The sequence below is a fragment of the Xiphophorus couchianus genome, chromosome 6 (assembly GCF_001444195.1).
Source record: "Xiphophorus couchianus chromosome 6, X_couchianus-1.0, whole genome shotgun sequence".
NCBI classification, from domain to species: domain Eukaryota; kingdom Metazoa; phylum Chordata; class Actinopteri; order Cyprinodontiformes; family Poeciliidae; genus Xiphophorus; species Xiphophorus couchianus.
The window spans coordinates 14,992,219-15,009,714 of NC_040233.1; the positions used below are offsets into that span (position 1 = coordinate 14,992,219).

General features: G+C 38.7%; 1 protein-coding gene across 3 annotated transcripts in view; it reads right to left on the reverse strand.

Annotated features, from left to right (window-relative positions):
• Positions 1-17,496, reverse strand: part of LOC114146711 (dipeptidyl aminopeptidase-like protein 6) — a 100,184-nt gene that overhangs the window by 64,023 nt on the left and 18,665 nt on the right. The window lies entirely within an intron of this gene.

Below are 17,496 nucleotides of genomic sequence, written 5' to 3' on the forward strand. Positions count from 1 at the left end.
CTTGCAGTCCATTTATAGCATGTCAAGACCCTTATTCTTTTCTGGTTTTAGATAAGGTTGAACTTTTAATCTCACCTCAAAGCAGCTTATGTCTTTATTATAAATTCAGAATCTCAGTCGCCTCCAAATGAAACCCAAAGACACACCCTGGAGTTTCCAGGATAATGATTCCTGTAGTAAAATAGTCTAGGAAGATACCATCCTAAAGCTCTCAGAGCTCACCGGATAAAAGCTGCACAGGAAGCTGGAAGAGTGAGGGATGTTGTGCAGTGAGAAGCACAGATATCCTCATCCAGAGGTTAAAGAAAGACGCTGTCAGTTATTTGAACTTGTTCCTGTAGCGCCTTGCAAAAGTATCTACCTTTCAAAGTTATTTTGACATGATGTCGTATTGGAACCACAACATAATTTAGGAAGTCTCATTTATAGTTTGCCACCCCCCAGATAGGGGACACCACAAACATGTTGGTCATATGAGACCAACATGTTTATTTGCTTTACCTGAAAAGTGCTACAGTATTGTTGAGTCATGAACACAGATTTTAACTGAGGCAAGCTCAGCATGCAGCACTTCTGATGTTGGAGTATCATTATTTAGCAACTATTCCCAGACTGATGCATGTCTGTCACTTTGTCATCTGTTCTTTAAACTTTTTACATAAGGCTATAATGTATTTTGATTTCTTTCAGCATTCTTAATGTTGTCAGACAGGTTTTATTTAAGTTATTAAAGGTGTGGCTCTAAATCATCAATTCATGAGCAATTAAGGAAAGCAATTATATTTTCACACAAGGCTGGATTAATTTGACTAGCTCTTTTACTGTAATAAATGTAATCATCATTTTCAGTTTACATTACTTGTTTAACAAAGCATTTCAGTGTCGCAAAAAAGTAAAAATAAAATAAGACTGTAAATGGGCAACTGCCTTTTTAACAACACTGTAACAGTCACTTCAATTGCAATAAATTGGGGTACAAAAAAATAAGCAGGGTGTATTTGTCATTGTGTTTCGTTTTAACTCAGTGTGTTTAACCAAATATCAATATATCAATATAATATCAATGTCAATATAATAGCTAATATTAGCTAGCAAACCCATGTGATCTCCCTGAGAGAAAACACAATCAGAAGACAGTAAACGATCACACCGGGCACAACTTAAAGACATTCGATGGCAAAAGTGAAATAATTAAAAAGAAAAGTGAGAAAATGCTGCCAACACGGAAGTTATAAATTTGTTAATTAAGAATGCCACACAGGTAGCAGATGCATATTAAAAAGAGACAAGCAGAGTGTGTCAGAATGAGTTTACAGAGCATCATTTGCAGATCCAGTCCTCATAAAACGAACTTACAAGCCTCATAAACTTTCTGTGTGGGCATCAATAGCTTACAAGAGGGTCGTAAGATTGAAGCAGCAAAAGAAAGTTTCAAGTTGTGGGCGCATTTTTGCAGCTGTTTAAGGATTTAGTTGGAAACCAAGCAGAATGGTGAAAAGCAATACAGCAGAAATCAGCAGCAGCTTAAAACTGGGAGCTGCAAAAGACTAAAAAGCAAAGGTCATAACTGCAGAAACTCAGTTTGCTAGAATTAAAATTAAAGTTTAATATATCAGTATGATTCTATTCCTTTAAAGAGTTATCAACAGAGATACACTGGAGAACAGTTTAATAGCAATTGGAAGCTTATGCGTAAATAGAGCTTCATTCATTTATTGTGGTCTCCACAGATATACTAACAAAGAGATTCAATCTAGTTCGATTATTCTCTCCATCTCTTTATTAGTTCTAGTAATCCACATAGAGTTTTTTTTTTTAATTCATAAAATTACATATGTTTTTATTGCTCCTAAATTTCCTTTTGCCGTGAGTTATGGTTTGTTGTTGGTGAGGATGACGTGGTAGACCCAGGTTGTGGTGAAAATGATGTTTTAATAATGGTAACGAAGAGAACAAAAGTCCAGGCAGCACAGGTGAGCAAAAGGCACATAGCTCTGACACTGGTAGCAACTGGGAAACTCATACAACTGGACAGCAATAACATGACATACAACTACGACCCAACAGGGAAACACAGACACACGTGGGATTAAATACACAGAGTAGTCAGGATAATGAGGGACAGCAGGAGACAATTAAGGGCAAAATGCAACACAGACACTCAGTTGATTAGGAATATACACAAAAAAACCCACATTTAATGATAATTAAAAGTTTGGGCCTGCAGGGAAGGATACATTTGTCAGGTTCAAAGATTTTTAAGTTTTATTGTGCAATTTGGAAGAAATAAGCCTCTAATGAACCAGAACATCAAATGTTTTAAATAAGAGACTTTTGAACATATGTAAAATATTGTTCAAGTTTAAAAAATGAGAAAGCAAAAACATCCATCAGCTTCAAAAATAATGTGGTTAAGCTACAAATGGAGCAGCTACTTTTTTTATATATAGGGTCAGGTTTGTTTTTATGTCTTTTTCCCTATTAAGAGTGAGATAATTTTTTGGATATGTGTTTTGTGTGATTACGGGGTTAATTTGTCTTTTCTTAAACATTTTTTATGCTATAAAACATGTAAGAACATTTTAAAAAAACAAAATAAAAGAAATCTCTAAAGGGCCAGAATCCTTCTACTTGCTCATGCCGGTTGTTCTTATAAAAAAAGTTACTTGACGGAGAAACCTTAATGCTTTATTTGGTCACTTCATTACTTTGCCAAATTATCAATCTAAAAAATGTTTTTAAACATCATGCACGCAATTCGCAGAAATACAATCCAAACAATAAAAAAGATCGACTTATCTAAATCTAAAGCCGATTTGGTGGCCTTAGGATCTCATCTCTGCTTTTCGCAGACGATGTGGTCCTTTTGGCTTCATCAGATCGTGATCTGCAGCTCTCGCTGGATCGGTTCGCAGCCGAGTGTGAAGCGGCCGGGATGGGGATCAGTGCCTCCAAATCCGAGGCCATGGTCTTGAGCCGGAAAAGGGTAGAGTGCCTTCTCCGGGTCAGGGGGGCTGTCCTGCCCCAAGTGGAGGAGTTTAAGTATCTCGGGATCTTGTTCACGAATGGGGGAAGAAGGGAGCGGGAGATCGACAGGCGGATTGGCGCAGCGTCTGCTGTCAAGCGGGCGCTGTACCGGTCCGTCGTGGTGAAGAGAGAGCTGAGCCAAAAAGCGAAGCTCTCGATTTACCGGTCGATCTATGTTCCCACCCTCATCTATGGTCATGAGCTTTGGGTCATGACCGAAAGAACGAGATCGCGGATACAAGCGGCCGAAATGGGTTTTCTCCGTAGGGTGGCTGGGCTCTCCCTTAGAGATAGGGTGAGAAGCTCAGTCATCCGGGAGGGACTCAGAGTAGAGCCGCTGCTCCTTCACATCGAGAGGAGCCAGTTGAGGTGGCTTGGGCATCTGGTCAGGATGCCTCCTGGACGCCTCCCTGGTGAGGTGTTCCGGGCACGTCCCACCGGGAGGAGGCCCCGGGGAAGACCCAGGACACGCTGGAGGGACTATGTCTCTCGGCTGGCCTGGGAACGCCTCGGGATTCCCCCGGAGGAGCTAGAAGAAGTGGCTGGGGAGAGGGAAGTCTGGGCCTCCCTTCTGAAGCTGCTACCCCCGCGACCCGACCTCGGATAAGCGGAAGAAGATGGATGGATGGATGGATGGATTATCTAAAGTCTATATGCCAATAATTAAAATATGCTCGTGCAGGTAAATTCTCAAAACCACCAAACATTTTAGCTTAAAAATCATCAGCCAGTAAGAATCCTAATTTAAAGAACTGCTGTGGAAAAGAATTAAATAAAAGGTTCAAGAGAAAAAAAACCTCACAATCATCCCACAGTTGCTTTTCTTTAAAGAAAACAGATTAAAAATAAGCTGATGAGCAGCACTGATGAACAGGGGAAAAGTTACAGCTATTGCTGCATCAACTACTCCTGCACACAATATGCATTGCATTAAATATTTATCCAACACTTACAGCACAGAATTTAATATACAGTATGTACAGCTTAAAGCTGATGGATCTCAAAGCAACACTCAAGAAATATTGTTCTTTAAATATATATACAGTACAATACAGCACAATGTTTATAATAAAATCAAGGCAATGTACACAAATATAATTTCTGAAAATGTCAAACCTTGAAAAATATAGGCTACAGTAGCTGAAACCAACATCAAGTCCAACTATTGTTAGCTAAAAACTACTATTCCCACAAGTTTACCATGATAGAAACAGTAGATTACAAAAGTATTCCCTGGGCCAGTGGGTCTGGGTTTCAGTTGCCACATTCAGATGGTAGGGACAGAATTTGGTGTAAAGAACATTAAAACATGGATCCTTCAGCCAGTCAAAGGCATAGACTGGTGGAGGTAGTGTAATGGTGTGGGAACACTTCAGGGCAACATCAGCTGAGCACGCTTTAAATGCCTAGCTTGAGCTGGTTGCTGACTGTGTTCATTTCTTTAAAGCCACTGAATATTTAACTTCTGATAGTTACTTCCAGCAGGATGATGCACCATATTACATTTCCAAAGAATTTTGAACATGGCAATGAGTTCACTGCAGTCCAATGTCCTCTACAGTCAGCAGATCCAAATCCAACAGAGTCCTTTCAGGTTATGGTGGAATAAGGGATTGGTTTCATGCATTTGCAGACAGCAAACATAATCTCAATATAAACCAAAATGTCTGAGAGAGGCTTCCTACACCTTGACAAATCGATGTCACAAATTACGACTATCCTGAAGACAAAGCAGAGTCCAGCCCAGTAATAATGAGGTGTATCTAATTGTTTGGCCGGTGAATAGTGTCTCTCAACTAAGTTGTAAACAGCAATGCAGCAGTAATGAAGTAATTAAAACACAAACTTGTCCTACAATACATAATCAGAAAGACCTAAACTTAACATTTGACAAGTTTAACAAATACAGGCTATAATTTGGTGCCCACCAGTGTCAATGATTACAATGGGAGCTGTCATCAAAGTGCTCATTATATCATCAGAGTTCTTTTAAAGCTAAATATTTAAATAAACAGCCGTGACACTTTCTCAAGACCTCCTACAACATTTTTTTTTAAGTTTCAGCTAAACATGTCCCTCAATGCCAAACTGCAAAGATATATAATTAAAAAGAGGCTCAAATGATAAACACGTACCTGAAAGGAATTAGCACTTACCTTCCATAGTTTCTCCACCCGTGACAACTTGTGTGTTTTCATTTTGCCAGAGAGGCAACGACGTGTGATGGGGAAGCAGCAAGACACGGTAAAAAGTAACAAAAGAGACACACCTCAGGAGACCACTAAGCGTAACCCCAGCATCAGCATCCACACGCCGCGCAATTAGACAAAGTGTGTTTGCGTTTTCATGCGCGTGTTGTCCCTGCGGCCTGTTCCTAATTGCAACATTGCCACGCTTCTCCCCAGAAAAGAGCATAAAACCCAACACCTCACCTCCGCAGTCACAGCGGAGGAGGTCGGATCACTGAGGGAATATCAGACGTATCGGGGCTGCTGCCGCTCGTACGCGTTCCTGCAACACAACGCTGAAAGGAGAGTGGGGAGTGCTGCCAGAGCGCTCAGGCCCTCCACAACAATCAGCACTGAACCACTTACCTGGGCCATTAGCTGCATCTTGCCTTCAGCACAGATCAGCATTACACGCCACACACAGAGCTTCTACCAATTTATGGAGCATTTCAAACAGTCAAAAGTCTCTCCTCAACTTTCCCTGCCAGCACTGTTTTCCCCCACAATACCAACTTTCTCTGTCCTGATAAGAGCTTGTCTTATGGGGCTGGAATGGATGCAGGGCTTTCAACGTGCTGATGCAGGCAGTCTGTGTGTCCCTGAGGAGATGATACACGTAAGGTGTCACAAAACTGTACATACAATCTGCACCCGCAAGGCTTTGCAGGAATGATAAATACACCATGTGATGTGACAACTCCATGTTAAGCTTCTTTGGCTTATAAATTATTAAAAATCAAAGACGGCAGAACATTTCTCCTAAGAGGAAAAAAAGAAATCACTGAAAAACTTTTAATAAAATATTGTTGCTATTGGGCAAAAAAAATAAAAGCTATATGTGGAGATTATACCAGCCAGACCCTCTGGCAAAGGTACGGAGACTCTGAATTTATAAGCCTTGGACATCTTATATGATTTTGCATAACTTACAAATGACAATGTCACAGCTGCAAAATATACCATCATAAACAAATGGGCGAATTTAGAAAATATATTCCAACAATGCAAAAGCAAACCTGGTGAGCAGAAAAACATCAATCCAGGCAGTTCGTCGCTCCTGTTTTAGGTGGTTATACCATTTGACATCCTGTCAGCTCTCAGAATACTGAATCACTCAACAGTGCTCCCCACCAAACAGTCATTATTTCCCACAACTCTGCTCAGCTCCATGTGAGCCATTCAGTTGCCAGCTCGGAGTGAGGTGACCCACCCTGAATGAGCTCTGCGCCTCGTTCAGACTGCTGAGCCTGGATTCAGAATCCATGAGAGAAATATCAACTGGAGATGATTATTTTCCTGCTGCAAAAGTGATGAAATACAAACTGTGTCTTCAAAGAAAGTAGTTGAAGCTGACATGCGCCTGTCCTCAAATCGAAAGCCCACAGGTAAAAGCAGATATATGCAACATGCTACTGCTAAAGAAGACACAGAGAACAGCTTGGAGATAAAGTAGAATACCACAGCCAGAAACCCACCTTCATGGCAAGAGGGACAAATGGTCATGTTCCTGTCACTCCTCTGAAGACTAGGATGCACACATGGGTCCAACAAGGACGCAGCGTGAAAACCTATCTCATGTGTTATTCATCACAAGACTAAAACAAGAGCCTCGAGGCAGAAGAGAGCCCTCTGTGCCATCATTTAAACCAACAGGCAGACCTGAAACACCATACCAAAATTAAACTTGTTACACGGGATCCAAAAAGTAGATAATAGTGAAATTCCAAAGTGCTGAGTTCATAGTACAGATTTAGGAATACTTTGGTTTTAGATAGATAATTAGACAGACAGCTCTGACAACTGATGTCTTTTAATATATTTCCTCTATTATTTAACAATAGAAAACCAACAGCAGTTTCAGTTCTCTCTCAATCTGTGGACAAAAACTGCTTCTACTTTAAGTACCAGTTAAAACCCTAGTAATGAACTGGGATTAACCAAATCCTGTTACAAGTTCTAACTAGATTAGGGCCACAGTCTTCTCATCGGCACACAACTTTATTATTGTGGTTGATTTGAGTGTTATTATTCTTCTTCTCAAGAACTACAAAGATTTTCTAAAACACTTAAATTCAAATTTCTGCCAGGTTTTAAAGTCTTGCAAATATTAAGCCAAGCAAGCCTGCAAAAAGACATCCCTGACCATCTTTAATGTCGTCGGTAGCCTATGAATGTGTCTACATCTCAGTTCCATGCTTGTGTGCATCCGTGTGTCTCTTTGGGGGGGAATATTATGCCAGGGCCAATAAGCGAATCTGCCTCTGTGACACAACACATTACTGCTGCCTGGTCTCAGCCCAGAAGGGGGGGGGGGGAAAGTATGAAAGGACTCAGGAGACGCTGTAGCTACAGCCGCTGCTGTTATACCAGCCAACAGAAATGTTGTTGACAAAAATTGACTTCTCTCTCTCTCTCTCTGTTATTCAAAAAATATTCTTCCTGTTTTATTCGAAAAACAAAGATTAGTAAGCATGACGTGCTGCGGCACCTCTTGCTTTCTGGTTTCTTGTCACACTCATTGCAACCGATATGGTGGCTTGCCCTCTCACCTGCTTGAATTAAATGTCAGAGTTCAGCACAGTATTGGTGACTTGGGCAGAAAAAGATTGTTTTCTGTATCCTCAGGTCAAAGCATGTTTGATGTGACTTCATGATTGTATAATTTTTTTCAAAACCTTTGAGATGTGACACTATCACTTTTCTCCTGGCTCAATATTGGGTCTTTTAATTACATGACTTTATTTACATTAGCTATCAGGAACAGCAATACTCTTTATGTGTTGGAGTAAGAGAGGTAATATAAAGATAACAGGGAGGAATATTCCCACTGCTGGTGCTGTATAATGTGTACAGCCCTCCATTGACTGTAACACAACAGTCTCTAGTGGTAAAGTGGACACAGTGCATGTAGCTCTGGAAAAATTGCTTCCTGTATCTAAAACATCCTCGGAGACAACATGTGCATGGAATAAATCTGTTACTGTGGAGGGTAGGATTTATATAACAAATACACTCTAATGGTTGATGTGCAAAACTCCTGAAACACTCCAAAGGCACAAGATGTTACAATTTATGTGGTTCCTCTAGCTTTATCTAAAAAATGAATGCAACCTGGGGTTATAAAATAAAAACCAGACATGGACACAAAAGGCGAAGACGATTCCAAGAAGCAAGCTGGGTTATATTTAGCTAAATAAAAGTGTTTAAAAGCAGCAGAAATCTTGATGGTCCTCTAAGACGTGAACTACAAAAGAAGGAACAGCAGATCTGACTGGTATCATTAAGATGATGCAAATGATTTTGGACAAAATAAGAGTTTTTTTGTTTTTTTTTCAACCAGCTCAAACTAGTTGAAGCATAAATGAAACATAATAACAGGCATTCGGAGTGTAATGTGAATGAAATTGATCTAAAACTCTCACATGGAGGCTTAATGACACCTCGCAATGTTATTTCACCTGATTTTAAGAGCAGGTAATGTACCACAGGAGAATAAAGCTCACCATCATTAGTGGATAAAGAGACTTTTACTGCATTGAAATGATAGTACCTGTCTGCCTGCGTAATCTTACAGTAAATCAGAAAGAGATAGAGAGACATTAAACAGAGAGACAGACAGCCTGCTGAGATGCTGCTGACAAGTCTGCTTAGGGGCTGGAGGGGAGCGGGGAGAGAGGGGGATGATCGATGGTGTGTCACCAGAGCACAGAGGTGCTGGGCAGGGGGATGGACAACCTGTTGAGATGCTTTCTGGAACCGAAAAGCAAAGATCGATAGTGAATAAGTCTGTCACCAGGGTATAAAACACATGAAAAGAAGAAAGAGCATATATCAGTAAATACTTATTCAGGGATTTATTACAAAAATCCCCACTTGTGATCATCTCTGGGGATGGTATTTGCCGTGACACGAGCAGGGGAAAGCTGTGTCATCTCCAGATGGCATTCTGAGCCACCAGCAAACTGCAGCGTGTGTATGAACGGTCTGGTATTTGATACATTGTAAGGACCATTTTCATAACACATACTACGCTGTGGGGACCGATTGTACAGTTTGGGGATCAAAGAGGAGAAGTGCTGTTTTAGGGTTAGGATTTAAGTTTAGGACTAAGGTGTGATATGTGTTGGATTTAGGAGTAGGCACGCACTGGTGATGGGCAGGTTAAGGGAAAGGATCAGAGTTAGGCTATAGAAATTAATAAAGAATGAATAGAAGTCGATGCAAAGCCCTTGTGAAGATAGAAAGACATACTGAGTGTGTTTGCGAGTCCACAGGGCTCACAGCCTCGCCCTCCCCACCTTTGCAACCATGGCAACATTGAGCAGGAAGTCCTGCTGCGGATGCTTTGTTGTCCTGCGGGGAGCAGCTGCACTGGGTGACAGCATGTCTGCCTTCAGTGGCCTTTACCGAATACTGGCTGAAATGTTCAGTAAACTCTAATGTTTTGATTTCAGGTTTGGATTTGTACTTGTCACTCTTTCCGAAGCACAATACTCTGTCTTTGTGTCTTAGCTTTTAGTTTGGTGTTTAAAAGGTCGGGACTCTTTTGTACAAGAAAATTAAGTTAAGTATACAAAAAAATACGATTTCTGATGGTGATCTTTTTTTTTCACCGCCTATTATCAATCAACATGAAACAAAAGTGTGCCACCTCACTCTTTCTTGTTCACATCAGCTTATCTTACTACATCAATTCATCTGTAAGGTCCTAAAAAGAAAAGTACCTTTTGAGTAATCTTTGTTGTATTTTGCAGGGATTGTATTTAAGCAACATAGAAGTGGAAGCAGAAGGGCAACAGATACACTGTTTTCAAATTAAATTGAAATGATATATATGACTTCAAGCATTTATATCTTTATTTTTTTTGCAACCTCCAGTAGGTTTTCTTCTGTCCAGCTTCCCATCTGCTTTGACCAACATCTGTGTTCAGTATGTGTGGTGTTTTCAGGGTGATGTATCATCTGACCAAAACACCTTCTCCCACATGTTTACTATTTCCTCTTTATTGATTGAGGCTTGTAGACTTCTTATGACTTTCTTTCAACCGTGGGTTTCTTTTTGTTCTTCTTCCTTGCACAGCTAATAGTTGTCAGTTTCACCTGAGCTGTGGTTCTCAGCAGCTCTTCCAGATTTACCATGACCCTCTCATCTGTTTCTTTGACTAATGGTCTCCTTGCCCAGCATGTCAGTTTAAGTGAACCGGCCTGTCTTGACAGCTTTGCACTAAAGCCACGTTTATTCCTTTTTCTCTAGATGAATGAACAATGCTCTGAGCTGCAGCTTCTCAACCAGCCTATTGGGTGGATCTGTTGGGGTTTTCTGATGATATTTGTCAGATATGTTCTCTAAAAAATTTCCAGGGCTTTCAGAGCACATCTGTGTTCATGCTGAGATAAAATTACAAACAAATGGGCACTATTTATTACTTTGGTAATTAATGATTAAACCTAGTTTTGGAGTGTCAGAGTAGAAGGGGCGGAATATAAAAACATGCAGCACTTCAATTATGTTTTGTACATAAAAATCTCAAAACATGTTTCCTTTTCCTTCCATTTTACTAAGATGTGCCACCTGGTTGACAATCGTAAAATACATTTTGCTTGTATAACAGCAAATTTTAAATGTTTCCAGGGGTGTAAATACTTTTGCAAAGCAACATGTTTTTCTTTTGTAGGTGTAAACCTAAGTCTAAATTATTTATTCGATCAGACTTTCTAATCCTGAAAACTATAATCATCTAGTTTTATGTCTATGTTTAGGTTTCTGTGGGTTTTTTTTCTTCTTTTATGATAAGCTGTCCAATATAAAATGTTTTGTTTTTGTTGACAGCAGGAACTTTTTTTCTTTTTAACATCCCTCTGGCTTCTTGTGCCTTCATCAAACTTCACTTGAGCAGCACAATTATTTTTAGACAGCGGTGGCTTTGCCCTTCCAAATCTGTCACTCACAGCACTGTTCTTCAGTGTTCGCCTGATGGCGGACTCACTCACAAGATCATTAGAAAACGTGAGAAATCATTTTTATCTGCTTAGATTAGAGATTTTCTTTTGTAGGTGTAAACAAATATACTTGCATTGTGAGTAATAGACTTGAAGAAATGTCTATGCATGAATGTTTTTGGACTATGGGAGGAAGTCAGAGTACCTGGAGAAAACCCACACATGGGACAACGTGTAGATCTGTGCAGAAATGTTACAGGCAAAATTAAAACCTACAATGTGCGAGGCAACAGCTCTAACAAGTGTTATTACTTTACGCTCTCTTCTTTGTATTGACTTGTTAAATAATCCAGTGCCATTTTAAATTAATTGTAGAATAAATACGTTTAAGATTTTATTGTGAATACATTTTTAAATTAGGAAGGACTGTGGAGATTTAAAATATAATTTATAATATTATCCTGCCAGGTTGACAGCAGCTCAAAGCAGCACTAAAATAAACACTGCTGAGCTTCATAGTTTAGCACACAGGAACACACAGATTTGACCTGTCACATACAACGACTGCTGTCCTCCAGATCGCTCAAAAATGTCCTTGTGAACTTTTTAGAGTTAGCCAGAGCAATCTCTTATCCCTCCCAAGTACCGTCTCCAAATGTCCACAACATGAATGCATATATGCTCAACAGAGTCTTTTCTAAATGTCTGTCAATATGTGTCAAAGTTTTCTTTTATGAACTATATTATATTGCTGATTTAGAAATAACGATTTAAAATAATACATACCTACATGTAATCAGTTTTAAATTAAAGAGGCACCATTCATTAAATCTAAATTGTGATTGCAATTTCTTTTTGCATCATCACAACTGCAAAGCTTTGCTTCAATGTATTATTTAGGAGGATCTGACACCACAAGTGTCAGGCATTCATCATCTGCATGGCTAAAACATATCTGACCATTTAAATGGACTTTAACTGCCCTTAATAATCAAACCTGGTTTGATTATTCTTTGGTTTCTGATGCTGGAGCTCATGGAGAATGCTGGGAACACAGTGTCATAGTGAAGAAAGAAAAGTGTCTTGAAAATGAGCATTATTCACAATCGATTCCACAGTTTTCAGCAACACTATTAAAATATTTTATTGAAATCAAGCGGCCCTGCTTTATATAATAAATAATTTGTGAAACTCTGAGTTTGGAACCTGTATTATTTTGAACTTAATTATTATTTATCTGGCAGCAACAATCAGTGTAAATTCACAAAGACACTATTCAGATGAAAAAAAAAAAACAGAACTGTCTCTTACTAAATTATTGACAATATCCTCTATCATTATTAATAATAACTTCACAGAACCTGACTTCAAAAAAATCTAAACCAAACCTTTACTGAAATTACTTATGAATAGATCTTTGATTAATAATGAATACGTTCTTGATTATGGGCTTTTCAACAATTTTCTTACTTCAATGAAATTTTAATTATAGTGTAAATAACTGTTCATCATAAATAAATATAAATCTTCATAAATATACAGTCATTTGTTTGCTTCTTTAATTTGCAATAGAGATTGCTGGATGACAAATAAAATTCAGCTTTTTGAAAGATTACAAGGCTGACTTCTTTATGATAATTAGTATTTTGTAGCATAGCAACACTACATATTTAGAATTAGCATTACTTTAGAGAATAACTTTTCAATAAAAACTGTATTCATTCAGTCATGCACAACATAAGCCACCATCATTCCCAGTTTTGCGTCCATCTCACATCGTTAAAATGCACAACCGTCCCTCGCTGCACTGTTGAGAGAGCTTTGGCGTCTCTGGACGGATGATCATTCTGGATTACTGCAGCCCTCAGTGAGCAGTCATCACCTGAAGAAAACTTTTAACCTCAACGCAGAGATAATAAGGACAGCCGAACGCTTTTCGCTGCCTTCTTTTCTTTTATCTGGCTGCTCTTGTTGAGGTCCGTCTGCCTGACTTATCTCAGTTGCACATCTCAAAGGAAGCGCAGACCTGAGCCGAGACTCTGGAACTGGGCCAAAGTCTCCCGCTCAAATCTGGAATATCTCTGAGCAGAAGGCATATGAGGAAAGGCAGAGTGTGCGTCTGAGATGGAGCGCGTGTGTGTTAGCCCTGGGCGATCTCATGCAATGTGATTAAATTTCACTTTTAAGTCTAACAGTCTTTACAGTTGTGGCTTGCTTCTTTTACTCGTAATTTCCAACTCGCAGTATCTTATTTTACAATTATCATGTTATTTTCTTTCTATAATCTAAACATGCAACTTACTGGCTATGATTAGAAAATGACAGACGCTTCCAAAGAGTAAGAAATGCATTACTACTGATAACATTTTAAAAACACATTGGGAGTACAGAGATCTAAAACAAAACATTAGTTTCTGTTTCCAAATTTGTAAACTGTCTGTCTATCCATCCATCTATCCACCTGTGACTGGATCATGGGGGTGACATCAGGCATCCCTCTCTTCACCAACCCTGTCTAGTTCATTGAAGGAGCAGGGAAATCCTTGGCTAGATTGGACATAAACCCCTTCAGTGAGTTGTGGATCTGCGCTAGGTGCTCCTCCCGGTGACATATGCCTTTAAAGAGAACAGGAGGCATCCTGATTAGATGCCTGATTCACCTCACCTGATACCTTTCGACAGAGAACCAATGCCTCTACTCCCAGCTCCTGCTTCTCACCCTATGAATGAGTCCAGCGGCTCTTTGGATAAAGTTCTTTTCAGCCACTCGTATCCAGGAAGACGTCGGATCAACCTTTCACAGATTACAAAGACGGGTAATTATTCCTATTACGGGTCAGTCTGTCCTTATCTTAATTTACACCAGAACACTGTGTTGAAAATTTGACTTTTAACCCTGTATATACCCTGTCTCAACAAGTCTTGATTAAGTCTAACAATTATTCAGCCACATTCAAGATCAGTAAACATTTCCATGTGAACTTTTCAACCACATTCTATGTTGCTTAAATATAAGGCAGTGTCTTTTCAATGGCTTTTCAATACATTTCTGCAGAAAGAGATCATAAATGGTTCGCACAAATTATCCCCCTTTAACTCTATCGAGGCTCTAAGTTTTCTACTATTTGTTTTTTAATGAAGCATGCACACTTATTCAGTACTTGTTGTTATTTATATGCCTGCTTTTTAAACAGCTATATGGAGATGCAGTAGTATAAAGGATCACCCTTCAAGCTGAATCCCACCCCTATGATTCCTGTATAACATGGACGCATCAAACAGGTATCACTGTAGCAACAGCAACAGGCGAGGTAAAAAGAGGAAATTAAAGTGCTTCTCCAGAATAATTTTGTTGTTTAAGACAACAGCCTTGGGGTAGAAAACAAGTCATTTATTTGCAGCATGCCACCCTGACAATGAGGTGGCCCTGAGGGAAATGAGCTTTCACTAATGACTACTAATAGTTACACATGGATACACAGCTGTCATTATTAGGTCACAAGCAGCGAGAGGTCTGTTGGAGCTGTCTTTGGAGAAAAAAAAAGACTGTTTTATGTACAAAATACAAACACAGGAGAAAATTAGGGCTGAAAAAAGCATTATTATAATTATTATTTAGTAATGTTCACACAAGCTGTCAGAGACTTTTAGCACATGATCAAAAGAGGGATATATGATTTATGAGCCTACTTGTTTCTATTCAGTTAACACAACAAACTGACAGGAAAAATATATCGCTTGCTCACTTTTCTTTCTTTTATTTTTTTTTATCTGATTACTGTTTATGCCTGTCTTAAACTGATCCTAATTATTCTCTCAGTGGGACTTAATTAAAGAATGGCGATTAAACAGATGAGAAAGAAAAATACGCTGCATAATTGTTTTTATACAGTGTTGTGAAAAAGTATTTGGAACGCTACACATTTCTTCTCTTTTTGCATTTTAATCTTCCTTGAGATGTATCATATAATCAAACTATTTCAATATCAGACAAAATCTACCTGACTAAACAAAAAGCAGTTTTCAAAAAAAGTATTTCATTTATTAGGGGGGGAAAGCTAGTCTAGCTAATCTAGCACTGTGCGATAAAGTAAACAATCCCTTCGCCTAATAACGGACGCCATCAGCCGTAATTGATAACTATGTTTACGTCACTGTGGAAGAATTTTGCTCCAGTCTTGGCCAAATTGTTTTATTTCAGCTACAAATGGGGGTTTTCAAGAATTAAAGGTTTATCTCAGATCATCCAACAGTGTGTTCGTTGGATTTACGTCTATACTATGACTAAGTCATTTAGCTTAAATCATAATTTGAAAACAGCTGTTTGTATTTAATCAGTTTATCTTAAACTGATGATCAACAACATCTAAACGTGACACAAAAGTAAAACACGAGACATCTCAGAGGGTACAAATACGTTTTAAACATAGCAGAAACTGACCTCGATTATAAGGGTTTCAAATATCAGCCCCAAATGTGAAGAAACAGAAATGTTTACATTTTCTGATGTTAATCCAATCATACAGGAAAGGTTAATGTAGGTAGGATCCTGTCAGAGGCCCTCAGGCTTTGATCTGTGGGCAAAATATCTCAATGTTTAACCTTTAGGCTTGGCAGTTAATTAGGTTTGTGTTTGCAGAAAAGGAAGTGAGGAGGAAAATAAACTGTTTGTAAAGTCTAACCTATCTGTGACTCTGGATTTAACACCAAACCCTCATGGATGCATACAAATAATCAAAACAATTGATCGATTTCACAACAAACACAAAAATCTCTCGGAAGCCCAGAAAAAAATGCATTAATAAAATATCACAATTGCTTGCAAAAAAGTAAGTTCTGTTATTTGTGTCCTTAACTTCATGTGAAGTAACAGCATTATTTCAAATGTAGCCTGTTAAGGGCTAAATTCAGATCAAAGAGAAGTGAATCGTGACAACTATTTGAGTTATTGTTTCTGCTTTTCCATCTTCAGTATGAATGACAACACCAGCAGTGTCTTAAATCTTTAACCAAGACCTGTTTTGGAAATGGAGCTCCATGAAATGGACTCCCCATCTCCAAAGGCACAATGCAATTTCATGCTCCACCACAACTCCAGGGAACCTCAGCAGTGAATGTCACCTCAAGGTTAACAGCCTAAACTTAAGGAATATCTCGGAAGTCCAGCGGGGCAATAACAGCTGTAAAATCCAATCTTAAGGTTGTTAAAGGAAAAAAAAGAGTTTTAATGAGCCAGCAATGAAGGAATGGAGAAAAGATCTTCCTTCTTCTTCTTCTTTTTTTTTTTTTTTGCCTGCTTTGTGTCGAGCTAAGCAGTTCTTCTTGTTATTGATACTGACGGCTACAGAGTGAGTACTCAGTCTGTTGCCAGCCTACTCACTAGACTAACAGATGAATAAATCAAAGGACCATTAAAGATACATATTTGTTCAAGGCAGGAAACTTTTTTTCTCTGCAAACAAGCAGAGCAAACCAAAAACATTCTGCAGTTTTGGTTTGTTGGCTGATACCACGGATGGTTAATTAGTAAATACCTCTGCTCTAAGCTCCACCAACTTCAGAGAAAGTTACAAAAATGTATTAGGATAAGAACAATTTTGATTGATAAAAAATGTCATTAAAAGGTTGTTTTTATACTGTGCTTGGTAGAAACTGTCTAAGATAAAAACAAGCTTTATACAGATCTTTTTAAATGTATTCATACCCCTGATGCAAACAGCCAACCCAAAGGAAAGCCTAGAGCAACTAGTTGCCTTCGGACTTCACCTAATTAGTAAATAGAGTGTAGCTGTGTGACATTTAATCTCAGTAAAAACACAACTATTCTCTGAAGGCCTCAGATGTTTCTCAGGCAGATTAGTTAGCAAACAGCATCACGGAGAGCAAGGAACACACCAGACATGTCGGGTCAATTAGAAAACTAAAACTCAGACAAACACAACTATTAGCTGTATGTTCCACCAATCCTTTTTCAGCCTGTTTGACTGATCTTTAGCTATTCTTTGTAAAGACAAATATGTAAAATTTCAAAGGGTTATTGCAGGCATCTTAAGTACCCAGCTGGCAATTTCACTTTTACTATATAAAGATTTTAAACTACTTTAATTTTGTGGCTAATTGCGTCAACATCCAAATTAATATTCCAATTATAACTGTAGGTTGAATACATGCACAGCATTTGTAATGTATATTAGAAATGTAGGGTAACTTGATGTTTTTTAGGTAAAACTTATTGATTTATTGTTTAATGTGTCTTGTAAACTTTAGACAATTGGCATATATTGCTGTCATTTAATAGCTT